Source organism: Micrasema longulum, unplaced genomic scaffold (genome assembly GCF_059751315.1).
Source record: "Micrasema longulum isolate JH-2025_06_02 unplaced genomic scaffold, ASM5975131v1 h1tg000214l, whole genome shotgun sequence".
NCBI classification, from domain to species: Eukaryota; Metazoa; Arthropoda; class Insecta; order Trichoptera; family Brachycentridae; genus Micrasema; species Micrasema longulum.
Window position 1 is genome coordinate 939,373 of NW_028277419.1, and position 15,665 is coordinate 955,037.

At 32.2% G+C, this 15,665-nt stretch overlaps 1 protein-coding gene across 1 annotated transcript in view; it reads left to right on the plus strand.

Moving 5' to 3' along the window:
- The window catches only part of LOC148283666 (ecdysone receptor-like), a gene marked incomplete at its 3' end in the record, with an annotated part of 719,211 nt that overhangs the window by 407,455 nt on the left and 296,091 nt on the right, over nucleotides 1-15,665 (plus strand). The window lies entirely within an intron of this gene.

The window sequence follows — 15,665 nt, forward strand, 5'->3', positions numbered from 1 at the left end:
TCGACAATCGTCCCCGTGTAAACAGTAATATTTAGGACAAAGAAATGTCCCGAGACATCGCCAACGAGATAGACGGGCAGGCTATCTCCGCGGAACAATAATGACCCCCATCACCGCGCGCGGCCGCATCGTCCTCGTGTGAACACGTACGAAAACGGCCTTGTGACAATAACGTTTACTTGACGTAAATCTGCCGCTCCCAAAAAAAATAATCTCCTGAGAACAGCGACAGAATAAAATGTTTTTTAGATCGTTCTTTAACAATTTCGGTACATCGTGGTATAAAATTAATGATACTTTTCGTGAATTCGCTCGTAACCAACGCCGTCGTGTATTCATTTTCGCAGCGCTCACGTGTGAACTGCGGCCGAATTGTATTGTCCCAGCGTTTTTTTTTTTTAATAAATGAAAAATAAATATTTGCGTTCTTACGATTTACCCAAATACTTAATTTTTAGGGCCATTTTCAACGAGTTGTAAATAACTCACTATTAGAAAATGGAAATAAAGTTGGAGTAGAGTGGGATTCGAACCACGGACCATTGGTCCGTGAGTCCGGGGCACTAGCCACAGGATCACAACCCGATTCACAGCATTTCTGTCTTTCACTGTCGAGGCTGTTCACGGAGCTGGGACAAGGCAATCTATATCATATCTATTGTATTGTCCACTTGTAAACTTGACTTTTTTGTTCAAGGGAATGTAAAAACAGTTTTACTTCAGTAGCGAATACATTTTAATAATGGATCACTATAAGAATCTATAAGATTTCTACAAATAAAGATTATTTTAAGTCCTTACATATAACGCCAAAATGACATTTTCGACTTCAGTAGCGAATTGTAGCGAATTTTTTTTTTACGTATTTAAAAAAAATGGAACACTGTACGAGTCTATAAGATTTACACAAATATATTATAGATTATTTGGAGTCCTAACGGAAGATGGACATGTCAACAGTAGGAATAATCGGCGTGCGTGCATGAGAAGATGTATGAATGTAGAGGAAGCGAGGTCTGTATGCCAAGATAGAGTGATATGACGTTATATCCTCTCTGCCTACCCCTATGGGGAAACGGCGTGATGGTTTGTTTGTTTGAAGTCCTGACAGAAAACGCCAAAATTACATTTTTGTCCATTTCTGTAAAATGGCCAAAAACATATTTAAAAAAAATCATCTCACTCAAAATTATTTAAATAATACTCTAAACGCATTAAAATCACTTCAAATTCATCAAATATTCACTATGATTAAATCAAACTTTGGGAATACTTCGATACGCTTTAGCCCCCTGTTTCCAAACAAATATCTAATAGAGTATTCACTCGCAGGTCTCGTCCTAAATAATAGAAAAAATATATTCATTTATTTGTCAGTTCGGAGACAAAAGTTTAGCTGAAAGTACTTCAGTTTGAATTGTATTTTTTCTTTGAAAATTTAAGACGGGATGTGAGACTGTCAAAGAACATAATGAGTATACCTAGCGTCGGTGGCCGGCTAGTTTGTGTATCGGCCCTTAATATTTTACGCAAATCGTGCACGTCTTCCGTGCTTTCATCCCCTGAAACTAAAAATACTATTATCTCGCTTTGTATAAAGAAAAATTAATCCTTTGGTCTTTAGAAATCCCAACAATACATATTCCTCTTTAATATCTCGCTTTAAAGTCTCAAAATAACTCCATTGAATCATTTTACTACCACAAATGATTACAGCGAAGTAATTCAACCCTTTAACAGTAATATCAGCTGCTCTCGTAGCCTTAATAATTCTGGGCTAATAGCCCGATTGAATAAATTAACAAACAACTTTATTAGGTTAATATCTTTTTTGATATCGTTACGTTTTTCCCAGAATTCCCTTTTCTGGTTTTTTGCACCCGTTTTTGGACAATTACGTCTGGCAAGTTAAATTTTAGTGTACAAAATAACATTTTGGGTTATCTCCGGAATGTTGTCTGGTTTTGCTAAAAGTTTACGCTAATGGTCAATTTAAAATATGTATGAACCGCTAAGCGATGTGTATATTGTATACAATTTAGTTTAAATTTAAATTAATAATACAATTTATGCATTTTTTACATTAAAAAATATTTTTAAGCAACGTGAAAACGGATGATTTATTTTTACTGTATGTCACACATGCGTACATTGAATATTAATGGAAACCACAACTACGGGATCATACTTGTAAAATTTATCTTCTGTTATTATAACATTTGTTTCAGAATTACGAATAAACAGTCATAAATTCCTTATTTATATTTGACTGTACAGTGTTTAAAATTTTATTTACACCGGTCACATGTTTTTTTTCTTATACGCTCATATGCTTTAGCCAGATTTTGATTTAATTTTTAAAATATTTTTTGTAATTTCTTAACTTAATTTTATAGGGACGCATATGAAGCAATTTGACAGGGAAATAATCCTTGCACCTTTGACCAAATGACATGTTTTAGGGAGGAATAGTGTTGCTTTACAACTCTTGTTTTTTTATTATCTTTTTCCAGACGTGGTTTTTTGTTTCCACATGTTTTACGCACGTTTAATGTAAAGTGAAAACGTTAACATATAAATAATAAACTATTAAATGCAGTAATGTAATTCTTTTTTTTTCGTTTCATAATTTTCCGTCGTTTCTATTATTCTTCGATTGTATCTAAAATGTGATGTAAGACTGATAAATTTTGACAAGATGCAATATAAAATTTTGACTTTAACTTACACTTTGAAAATGATTTTTGTGACTTAAAAGTAACTGTTACACCATATAAAGCCAAAAAGGAAGTTTTATATACAATGGTAAATTACAGCACATAAAATCCACACGTAAGAAAATTATATTGCTATGAGTGATCTCACCGGTAATCTAATCCGGAAACCTCTGTGTGACAAATAAGTGTCGTTATTACACATTATATATTCTATAATATGTTCTTATGATCAAAAAATGAACAATCTTGTTATTAGTAACTATTGCTTTTTATCGTTTTTTTGTGATTGAACCAGCTTTCAATTTTATACAAGCCATTCAAAGTTTTTTTTAATAAATATATTATAATTTAAACTTATATGATTCAAGCATTTCTCGGTTTTTAAAGAACAAAGCAAAATAAAGCATTTGTGTCTTGTTTAAATAAAATTCAAGTGTACCTCGTTATCGTTGAATTTTAGGAGTCCTCATTTCACGTAATGTACCTACGTATGAGCCAGTAAAAATAAACAATGTCCCTGTACTGGTTTTCCAGCTATGCTCAGGTGTCTCGCAGTTATTGAAGAACATTGATTTTCCAATTTCGTCAAATATTTACATGTTTTTATTACAAAACCACCTTGACTCATTTCACCCCACCGCAGTTTTCCCAGCGTCATCCTCTGCCAGATTTTCTTGGCTTTGTGTAACGAGTTTCGAGACAGCTTGAAATGCGTTCTTGATAACGTTCTCGATGTTCGCTTATCCTCTTATTTTTGATACTTTTTCGATGCTATTTCCATAGTTTCTCGACATCTTGCATTCTGGGTGCATCCTTAGCGAAGTATTCTATGTGGCGTGCGTTACAAATGTTTTCGTTACGTGTCAGTGGGAGATTTCTCCCGAAGTCTTGCAGGAAAGTCACCGGAGGCGCTTCCGTCGCATCTCTGAAAATAGCGGTGAGCTGTCTGAATATTAAACCTCTACACTGTGTTCTGGTGCAGCGTGTTAAGATGCTATCAAAAAAAGAATGGAGATGCATTTCTCATTGAAATTGTCTACTTTTATCTCTTAAAAATAAGTGCACCATTTTCTTAAATGGTTTGCAAGTTTATCCGATTCTTTTATTTTCCTAGTGAACTAATACTTTAGATAAATCTCCTCACCAAATTATTATAGTCAACGCTCGCTTCATGCTCAGCATATAAGCTTTTTTTTCTATCATTTTCTGGAATTCAGAATATTTGATTTCGCAGCAAAATATGAATGAAAGGATTGGACGAGTACGCCGAATTCTACTACTATTTTTCTTATAAAAAATATCAGTCGTGATATTACTTATGATTGCCTTCTAGACGTATCAAAATAATTCAAATCAGAAATTCAATTGGTCCTTAGAAATCAATTAGTATGGTTAACCATGTACAACATAGATTCTAGCAAACTTTTTTATTGAAACGCTGTTGCATTATGTATGTAATAAAATTTCTTTTTTAAATTAAATTTTTAAATCAAAAAAACTCATTCGATTGAGTCTCGAAGTCTTTTCGATCCCACATTGCTGATTTACGTAGCTAAAAAAAACATTTATACAGTACTTTTATTAAACAATTTACTGGGGCTCTAAACGTGTTTAATTAGCCATTATTTAACAAGATACTGTCTTGCTCACACGCGTCTGGCCGAACATCCTGTCCTTACGTATTCGAGATAAAATCTGTACACTTTAGTATTGTTACTTCTGCTCACTCCTCCAGACCTTTCAAGTACATGCATATTGTTTTATTTGAAGGATTTCTAATGGCTTTAAATTTTATTACTCTTTGTTTCATCTTAGGTTTTAATTTCAGAAAAAAAAAAATTGCATTCCGTAGACATTACATCACTTTTCCGATTTTAATTTTAGCAAAACTTTAAATGACTCTAGTATAGAAGGGAACATGAAACTGTCAGAATAAAAACACAAGTAACTTTAAATCAGTTGAAAAACCGATATCGAATTGGGTTGTGGTCTCGTGGTCCAGTGTTACGGACTCACGGATCAGTGGTCTGAAGTTCGAACCCTACTCTTCCCCAACTTGATTTCCTTTTTTTAATAGTGAGTTATTTACAACTCATTGAAAATGGCCACCGAAATAGAAATATTTGTGTAAATTTTAAGAACGCTAATAATTCTATCTTAAAGAAAAAAAGTTTAAACTATAAGGAAAAACTGTGTTTCTCGGAGTTTAAATTAAGAGACAATGTGTAGTGGTGTAAATGAAAATGAAGAATGGTCATGTGAACCTTATAGATGTCGTAATTATTAACAGTTTTATAATATTATTTATTTATTTATCCTTTATTAAGTTAGTTCATAAAATATAAGAACTAATATAAAGACTTTTAATAATATTACAATTTTTTATCAAAATTTCTTAAGAACATATTTTTTTCAAAGTAATTTTTAACGTTTCATTGCTTTGTTATGGTATATTTGTAAAGGTAAGACTAATGAATAAATCAAAATTTTGAATCTATGTCAAAATACTGCACTCTAATGATTGTGAGCATGTATGAATGTGAACTAAAATAAGATTTTATGGCAATATAGATTCTTCCTCGGAAAGGCAGAATCGTAGTTAAAATTATCTTGATGTCGATAATCGGCACTTTTACGCAATTTACATTTTTTTGTTAGATCAAAATTGTGGATGTGTTTTTTAGTAGATATCTCTAATATTTCTTTTAGATATTATATTTGTTTTTGTGTTTTTGCCGGCCTCGTGGTGTAATGGTCAGCGCGTTTGCCTACCATGCAAGAGGTCTCAGGTTCGATTCCCGACATGGTTGACATGGAATATTATTTAAAAGGGTGTTTTTACACTAGAATATTTCATAGTCCATAGACTGGTACCTGAAGCGTAATACTAATCACCTTACCTTCATGTAACAAAAACGATTAAGATACGCTGCCATTGGTATACCAATGCAGTGCCATATGCACCATTAGGTGCGGAAAGGGAATGATGATGATGATTTTTACTCGGAATTATTTTATAGAGCTTTGTTTTGTAGTATGGTGAATTTGTTCCAAATTTGTCGTGGTTTGATGGGATAATGTGCTGCTATGGTGATTGGTGTGTGGTTCAGTGATTGTGTTGTAGGTGATTGTGATATCAACAAATCTTCTGTAGTCGAATTACAAATAACTATCGACGTGCTTAAAAACATGCTAAGCATTTGAGCGATCACAATGAACATGCTTAAGTTATCGCAGTCATAAGTCGACGCGTGTGTAATCTCTAAGTCAACGCTCGTGTCGGTTTGTTTTTTGTTTTCTTCGTAAATAAATACAGTTCACTGGCGAAAAATCGTCCATTACTAAAAAAATAATACAATATATTGCATTTGCAAAATAGTATCTTTTTTGTATCTAATACAAAAAAGTGAGAAGTAAATTACAATTACTATGGCGAATGCTTTTCTTGACATTTGGTTTGCCAACCGCCGCGCCGGCTAAATGCAATGAATAGCATGATAAAGAATAAATAAATAAAAATAGCAGTTTTGGAATATTTTCCATATTATCACCGGTGAAATTAAAACTGTGATTGCGCAACAAGATTATACGTAGCGAAACGTAAAAATTTTGACAGTTAATATTAGGTGCTCACGGATGTTCCATTGTGATCGCAAATACGATAAACAACCATGGTGAGAAATTGTTATCACGTCGCTTATTAGTACGTCGATGGTTATTTGTGATTGAGCTACTGGTTCTTCCCAAAAATTGAAAATGAAAATGTTTTGTTCTCTGTATTATTTTTCGTTATAGCTTTCAAGTGTACGTATATCGTTTACAATTGTTTTTTTCATCTTTTGATTTATTTAACACGCCCCTTAATTTATTGAAAAATAAATTAAGACTCATTCTTTCTGGCTGCGATACGATCCCACTTGCTATTTAATGATGCTCACACTTATACACACCTGAACACTTAATCACACACAAATACACACAAACACACCTCTACACTTACTCACCTACAAATACACATAAACACACCCTTTTGTTGAACCACAATTTAATATGTATAATTTTTAGTTAGAAACTTCGCTGGTCTGTCTTTAAACCGTATCTTTTTTTATGTTATTATATCATTGTCGACTGTTTTTTTCTGTAAAATAAATAAATAAATAATCAGTACATATTTAAATGATAATTAGATATAAACATATTACAACAGAGATGAAGAACATTAAGGAGAAGGTAATATAGAAGTCTAGGATCTACAGGGCTTATGACCTGTCAATGGCTGGTTTAAGTGGCCACTTTACACACTGTGTAACATTCACCATTCTGCCCATATTTGAACATCTATATTCCTTCAATTCTTTCATCTGTTGATGTTTGTGAAGTTAAAGAGCTGAAACCTTTATTTATGCGGGTGAGATTCCTCTAATTGAATTATTTCACCTACATTCTAGGCAACGCCTGAAAATATTATTTTTTTCAATTTCTATACTTCTGCATGGACCAGGTAATTTATCAAAAAACAATAATAATAATTAGATATAAATTAATACAAGGAAATTCGTGTTTGTACTTTTAATTATATACTATACGAGTATATGAATTATATACATTATTGTTATCAAAAACATTTTTCACTTGGTGGTATGACATTTTACACTTATTTGTTTATAAATTTGTAAAAACCACTTAAATTAAAGTGGTTTATACAAATCTATAAACAAATAAGTGTGAATTATATACTTTTGATTGGTATTTTCACTTGACATAACTAATAACCGTGCGCATACATAAGAAGCATACATAATTTTCCTTTTAACATTATTACTCCCGATGTAATAATACTGTTATGATAGTTTGCCTAAGTTGGCCTTTCCTAGTGGCACACGATACTTACATATTAGCGATATGTATGATAATTCTCCAAGGATGATAGTTTGATAGGAACTTATCTCTGAAGTTGATCGTTTATTACTGAAGAGTTGAAAACTTAGACTTATCAAAATACTACGTCATATCCCAATTTCAAACCGTACATATACTCGTAAGTATATTTCAACTTCTCTGTTATCGTGTATCCTAATCTTACATATCAAACTTTCGTCATCCTCCTCGCTAATTTCCTCACTAGCCCATTTCATTTTATCTTCTATGTTGGAGTTGAATTCATTCTCTTACCTTGGATTTAAATAAAATTTAAAAAAATACTGTTATTTAAAATATCATCTCGTGAATTGATTTTAATACCATCTTACATATTTTTTTTCATAAATCTTCGAGAAAGAGTATTAAGACATACTAAGTTACTCCAAAACGAAAGCCATTTTCAGAAGAAGTGTACTAGTTTGGGTTTTGCCTAAGAAAAGAGACCATTGCAGGAGACTACCGCGAGAAATCGCGTAGATTTATATACTAAGAAGCGTGGAGTCCAGACATTTATTAAAATGTATGTTTATGTAATAATTTTTATTTTGGCCACGTGGTGTAGTGGTCAACAAGTTTGCCTCTGCAAGAGGTCTCGGGTTCGATTCCCGACATGGTTGACATGAAATATTAATTTTAAAAGGTGCTATGCATCATTAAGTGCGGTAAGGGAATAATGAATGAATGAATATGTTTTATCGTTAGTATTCTTTAATAAAACGCTTGCTTCCACTTTTAATTATGTTTTATCCCAACTCAACACTAATCCCTGGGCCTCATAGACAGATGTTTTTTTAGTTGTAATATCTAGTATCTTTGAATGAATAAATAAATAAAAAAATGAAAGTAAAGCTTTGCGGTACACTTAAATGCTCTAATTTTTCATCATCATCCATCATTCCCTTTTCGCACCTAATGAGGCATAGGGCACTACATTGGTACACCGATCGCAGGGTATCTTGAGCATTTTTGTTACATGAATGTAAGATGATCAGTATTACGCTTCAAGCACCAGTCCAGGGACTATGAAATATTCAGGTGTGAAAACACCCTTTTAACTAAATATTTCATATAAACCATGTCGGGAATCGAACCCGAGACCTCTCGCATGTTAGACAAACGCGCTGATCATAACACCACGAGGCCGACATAAAATTTAAAAATTTTACCGCTCAAAAAAAAATATACATCTAATTTCCCGTAGCACTGAACGTACTCATTCTAGAACCAATAATTGCGGATTAACAAACTTAAAATTGTCACAATTTAACGTAGTCATGCAGAAAGCTGCCAGTCCACGATTTCGAAAAAATGCGATGTTGGTGTCATGGGGTGCAGTAAGACCAATTCTGTGTTCTACTAAAAAAAAACAGACCCATTTCATACAAAAAACTGGAATAACCACCTTCTGAAAATAGTGTCGATCACAAAAATTGCATTTTTTAATTCGCAGAAAACACCCAGAACATTAGAAAAAAACTTGCGGTACTTTACAAATTATTTCAACTGGTCAAATACATACTCATATTCTTGTTTGTAATATTAAAAAAAACTAATGTTTATCATTGTTTATCGCTCGTCAAAGTCAAAAACATTCCAGATTTGGTTATTGACTCTTTTCATAAAAGTGCTATTATCTCTGTTTCACTTTTTATGGCTAGCTGTTTTTTGCATAACTACGTTCAATTATACGAAATAAAATGCCTCTCAATGAAGTCCTTTTATCTTTTCAACACTTCAGACAATCACGGTATTCAATATTCGTTAGCAGTATATAAAAGGGATTGTTCCCGTCCGTTCTATTTATGTCTTATATCTTTTCTCACAGCAGAGATTAAAGCTATTCACAATATTCCTGTGTCAATTTAGAGTAGCAACATTTGTGTAAACAGATCCAGAACGTGTGTTTCTGCCTTTTGCCTTTGTTACACCTGGAACGCCCCTGTGGACAATAAGACACCAGCTTCTTCTGTTTACACACGATTCAATCAAAAATGCTTCTTTCATTCGGAATATTTGTGTACACCTCTCCTGGGACGTCTCCTATTCCCGGGAAGGTTCCTCGTATTGACGTTAATGTGTTTAGTTCGTTCAAACAATCTGATAGGCCTCTTCGTCAATTTATCAACCGTCATTTTTCCGTTAAACAGAATCTAACAGTTTGAATTATTTATGCAGCAGTTATATTAATACTTTGTTTTGTAAATCACTTACTTTTAATTTTTTTATTTATCAAATCATACAAAAAAAAAAATCTACACCCAGGAATTACAACAAACTCATTTTGAGACAAAATAATATTTACATAAAGGTATGGTAATAATAATAATATAGTAACAAGTAATAATTTGCTTTTTATTTCGTTTTCAAAATATCACTTAAACTTTAAACTTCACTATTTAATAATAAAAAAAATTTAAAAAATGTAAATAGGGGCTAGATTTCTTACTGTCCATGCGCTCTGTAGCTGCAAGGCGCGCTGTTATCTAGCTCCTATATATCATAATTGTTTGATATCATAATTGGACACGAGGAACTAGAATCCCAACCGTCCATGCGCTCTGTATCTGCAAGACGTGCTGGGATATTTATTTACTGTACAGCGCCCTTGAGGTGATTTTCACAAAAATGGCGCTCTATAAATTATCCAAACATGGATAATTATTATTATTGTTATTTATGAAAACTTAATTGGTCTTAAATTATTGTTTTCAATACTTATTATGTATGACTGTATGTTTTCTGAATAAAAAAAAAAAAAAATAAGTATAAATAATAATATGTCCATAAAACTGAAATAAGACAGCAAGCATATATATAATACAAAAAAATTTAAACAATTTATAATAAAAATCAAAATGAAATATTTACATATTGTAAGAAAGAAATATCCGAGGAAAAATAAGAACTTAAAACTAAATTTCACCTTCCACGTACCTCCTATAGGAGTCCGGTAGCCTGTTGTACTCACTACAAGCAAGGTACAGCAGAGACCTTAGACCATACCTTGTCGTGCGTGATCCAGGTACATGAATATTTTGACTCTGTCGCGTATTGTACTTAATACCAGGGCCTAATGTTTTAATACCAGGGCCCATATTCTAATGGGGAGTTAACATTTATCGTTAAAAAAAATCTCTTATTTAATTTTTAATTTAAATTATGTAGGAATCACGAAAAACTGGTACATACATATTATGAAATTTTTGTATTAATTAAAAAAAAAACAATGAAAAAAAATGGCTCCTCTGTTAAGCTGCTACCTGTCGCTTAGGAAATGTTTTCCCTTCCACCACCGATATGATCGACAATTTTTTTTATTAATATTATTTTTAAAAATAAATATTAGCGTTCTTATATTTAACCCAAATATTTCAAGTTTGGTGACCTTTTCCAAATTGTAAATTACTCACTATCAGAAAATGGAAATCCAGTTGGGGTAGAGTGGGGTTCGAACCTCGGACCTCTGATTCGCGAGTCCGCAACACTAGCCACGGAACCACAACCCGATTCCGTACCTACGTATTTATACTTCTTGAAAAAAAAAACTATCTTATTAATTATTTATCATATTTCAATTCGTAATATCCACATAAATCTGATGTTTTTAGAATATTTCTACTTAAAATTTGCCATAGATATTTTACAGGTGATAAAAAATACTATTTTTTTTTTTTTTTTTGTGCCATGGAAAACGAAACATTGATCTGAATTAATTGAACCACAAGCTTGTTCATTATGCCTATGCAACGCAACCACTGCCATTAATTTCACGATATCTTGTGTAATGTTTTAAAGTTTCAATTACACCATTAACTAACATATTTTCTTTACATATTCGAGTTTAATAATATTCAAATGCATTGTTAACGTTTCTTATCTTTTGAATGACAAAACCTTTTCTAAATGGCGGAGTACTTTGCATATTTTTAATAAGACTCTATTGATGCATTGTTCGTCTAGTCTTTTGTTCTTATTGTATTTTTTCTTTAGAATTAACCTTTAAAAATGTAGCTCGCCTGCCCCAAACCACGACCCCTATGACCTATCCCATACCATCCCTTTGCTCAATGCACGACCACCCTTTCTTATAACTATTCTCACCCCCGCCAATCTCCACGCTAGACTGACTCCGAATGGATCTGCAAAGAAAGTACATAATGAAATAGATTAGATAGTATATTATATCTATTCCGATGCAAAATCCAAAGGTGAGGTGATATAGCTTGGATTCAACGATTGGACTTGATCAATTATTTTTATTTCTACATCATTATAGACAAGTTTTCTATTTCCTCGGTGAATTTATTTATATCAAATGAATTTATTTCAATAGATTGATGGAGAAATCTTTATATGGTTCGAGTCCCGTTAATGCCTAGGCTTACCTTTTTTCTTTTTAAAGTTTTAGTATCCAAGGATTTTATTGTTTTATATATTTATTTATTATTATTTTATACGCCCGGAGAGCTTTTACATATCAGGGCTGGTATTCCGAACGCGTTTACAGCGCGCTATAATGCGTATTTAGTACGTAAAAACGCGCTATACCGCGCTATAATTTCGTTTAGAATACCAGCCCTGAAAAAAAAATTCAATCGTTGCATGGTACCTATAACAAGACAATAAATATATAGGTCTTATTATTACTAGGTATTATCGAAGTGTGACTAAAGGTAAGATTTCATTTTGTGTCGTGTTGTGTTGTGTCATGTTGTGTCGTGTTGTGTTGTGTTATTGTGTGTTGGGAAGCTATCTGGCGCATATCGGTTCTATGATGTATCGTGGCGCGACAACTAGAGCAATGTAATTCTGTCCAAATAATATCCATAGAAACGGTGTGCGCCAGATAGCCCCCAACATTATTTCAATAAAACAGTGTTTTTTCTTCATTCTTTTCGATATTCCGTTACCTACCTAAAAATGACTTTACATTAAATTTTATTTTTTACTTTTTATTTGTTTTTCTGATATATTTTTATTTTTTTTTTTAAGTAAAAGATAATTATTTTATTACAATATTTTAAGAGAGAAATCCCCGCGAAAAAACTGCGTTTGATGGGAATCAAATTGAATGTACATAAAATTGTGTTTTAACTGTGAGATTTTTTTAAAATAAAAAATAATATTTTTATTTATATCCCTACAGAGATGAGGTAGCATTTTTTCAAATTCAGGATTATGGATATTCGAGCGTTTACAGGGCTTATGACCTGTCATTGGCTGGGTTAAGTGGCCACTTTAAGTACTACAACATTCTCCATTCCGCTTATTAGCGAATATCCACACCAGGTAACATTTTTGATTTTTGTATTTATGTTACAAATCGAGAAACCATCCACAAGCGAGTTGGAGCGCCATCTATGTATTGATATTGAAGTTAAGTATTTTAATTAAGCAGATTACTTTATTTTATGTAGTTAAGACTCTTCCGAGTTAAATTAAGTACTAGTAATCGCCTGCAGATGACTCTGCAATTTATTTTTACTTATATTTGACCAGATCTTATTACACAACATTTTGTTGTAGTACTTAAAGTGGCCACTTAACCCAGCCAATGACAGGTCATAAGCCCTGTAAACGCTCGAATATCCATAATCTTGAATTTGAAAAAATTCTACCTCATCTCTGTAGGGATATAAATAAAAATATATACCTACTCCCCCTTGGGAGAAAATCCAGATTTGTGTGTGTACAAGTACACGTACCAAAAATAATGTTGTGTAAAAAAGAATACACTAACACACACGACACAACAAAGTAATATCCTATAACTGTATAAGTTGACTTTATAACAATCTCCTTTTTACGTGATTTTTTAAAAAGGTAGAGTGAATAATTCCTGTAAAATTATGCTTTAATAAAAGTAAATAGTATTCCTCATGATTTATTGGTTAGCGCGTTTGAAACCCATACATATCTAATATCTCATGGTCGATTCCTAAAAAGTTTACATCAATAATTTATTTGAGAAAAATTTTACTATCCACTGATAATCATTTTACCTGCCGTGGACGGGCAGCGTTGCGACCGATCATCTTGTCTTTATGTAACAAACATTTAAACATTAATTGCTGCGTCCTGTGCATCATTAGAAGGACATAAACGTAAAAAAAACTAAGATATCGATTTAGCTGTAATGTTTACACTCTGACTGGACCTTGTAACATAATATAAACGCCTATCTGAACCCTTAATTTAAAGACGACCTATTTTTTTAAAAATTAAGGAAAAAAAACCATCAATTAATTTGATTTATTTCGGTCTGCGCGTTTGCCCCTTGCAAGAGGTCTCGGACTTCAATTCCCTGCTTGGTTGACACGGCATGGTGTTTTTCCATTTTGAAATTTTGGATTCTGATCTTCCTTTCTCCGTCCATTTATTGCCTGTTCCCACAATCCTCATTACACAATGAATATTAGAAAAGTATTTTTAAAGCTTTATTTGTACAAGCTGTCTGCCCACTAAAAACAGCTGTAATTCGAAAATAAGTACATTTGTGTATACATTTTTTAAAGTACAAATTTTTACTGGTTAGGTTTTTTCGTTTGCTGAAAGATATTACTTACAACAATATGTTCGTCAATGTGTATATAAAAAAAATATTTTTTTAAAATATTGTTAATTGAATCGGCATTCACTTCGTAACACTGCATTATAAATTATTATGAAAATAAAACTTTGTTATTGTTTGTTGTGTAACACTAATAACAAAGTTTTATTTTCATAATAATTTATATATTTTTTAAATTATAGTCCCTGGGCCGTCACTATAATCGCTATTTTTATCGGTCCATATTGTGACATGATAAAGTAAAATCGATTTTTATGTAAAAAAAAAAAAATTGTATGAATATTTGGAAAACAAATTGTGTACATATTATATTTTTCACACAGAAGACTTAATTTTACTTTGTCGATAAAATTGAAGACAAATGTTAATCCCATTGTAATACGGGCCCTGGACTACCACCTGAAGTATAAGACTAATCATATTGCCTTCTTGTAAAAAAATTATCAAGATAGGCTGCTTTCGGTGTCCCAATGCAGTGCCATATGCACCATTAGGTGCAGTGGGGTAATGATGATGTTGAGTTTACTTTAAAAACAATAACCATAAAGAGCATTTAGTTATATTCACTATCGTCACTCACCTATACCGCGTATACACAGACTAGGAAATATATGTACCTCTCAAATCGACATTTTTAACTCGAGTCTTTATGAATTCAAATCATCTCTTTATAAACGTTTTATGATGTTCTGCAGTAACGATTAACGATTAATTTGCAAAAGCTACTTATGCTAATGATCTGCTGTTAACTAATTTATGTTCATATTATACCGACTTTTTTATATCTTTTGTATTCTTACATGCAAATATGTATTCTTCTTGTTAGAATTCTTTTAATGTATCCATGTTTTAATATTGTTTTCTTTCTTTATAACTTATTCAAACTGATGTTTTTTATAGTGTGAAATGCACTTGTGCCGTATGATAAATAAATAAATAAAATAAACTAATCAAATATTCCTCAAATATTTTTATACAAAGAAATATTCACATTATACGTTGCGGGTCCATAAATTGCTTTCATGAGTTGTCAAAAATACCATTGAATAGTCTGGTAAAATTTACAGTAGATGTATGCAAAGTATTCGCAAGATTTTCGGATCATGAAATCTATTTCGCTGTGTGAAAATCCGGTTCGAATTTCAGAAAAATCCCGGCCACAAATATCCGATGTGCTTTCGCTTAACAGAATTGCAATACCGTACCTGCATATAAGTGCATAATGTATGCACTATTCCCCGTACAAAACGTGTAAGTCATATTCTTCTCAGTGCTTCCTGTCGGAAATGCAAGTGTAGTAATATAATGTCGGAGGTATCCTTTATATACTAGTTTCGATAATACCTTATTTATCTACTGTAACCTTTACGTATTAGTTTTACGTTCTTCGGTTCTTTGAATATGTGGTTAATATAAGTTCTTATCCTGTTATACAATTGAGATAAAAGTTATATCTG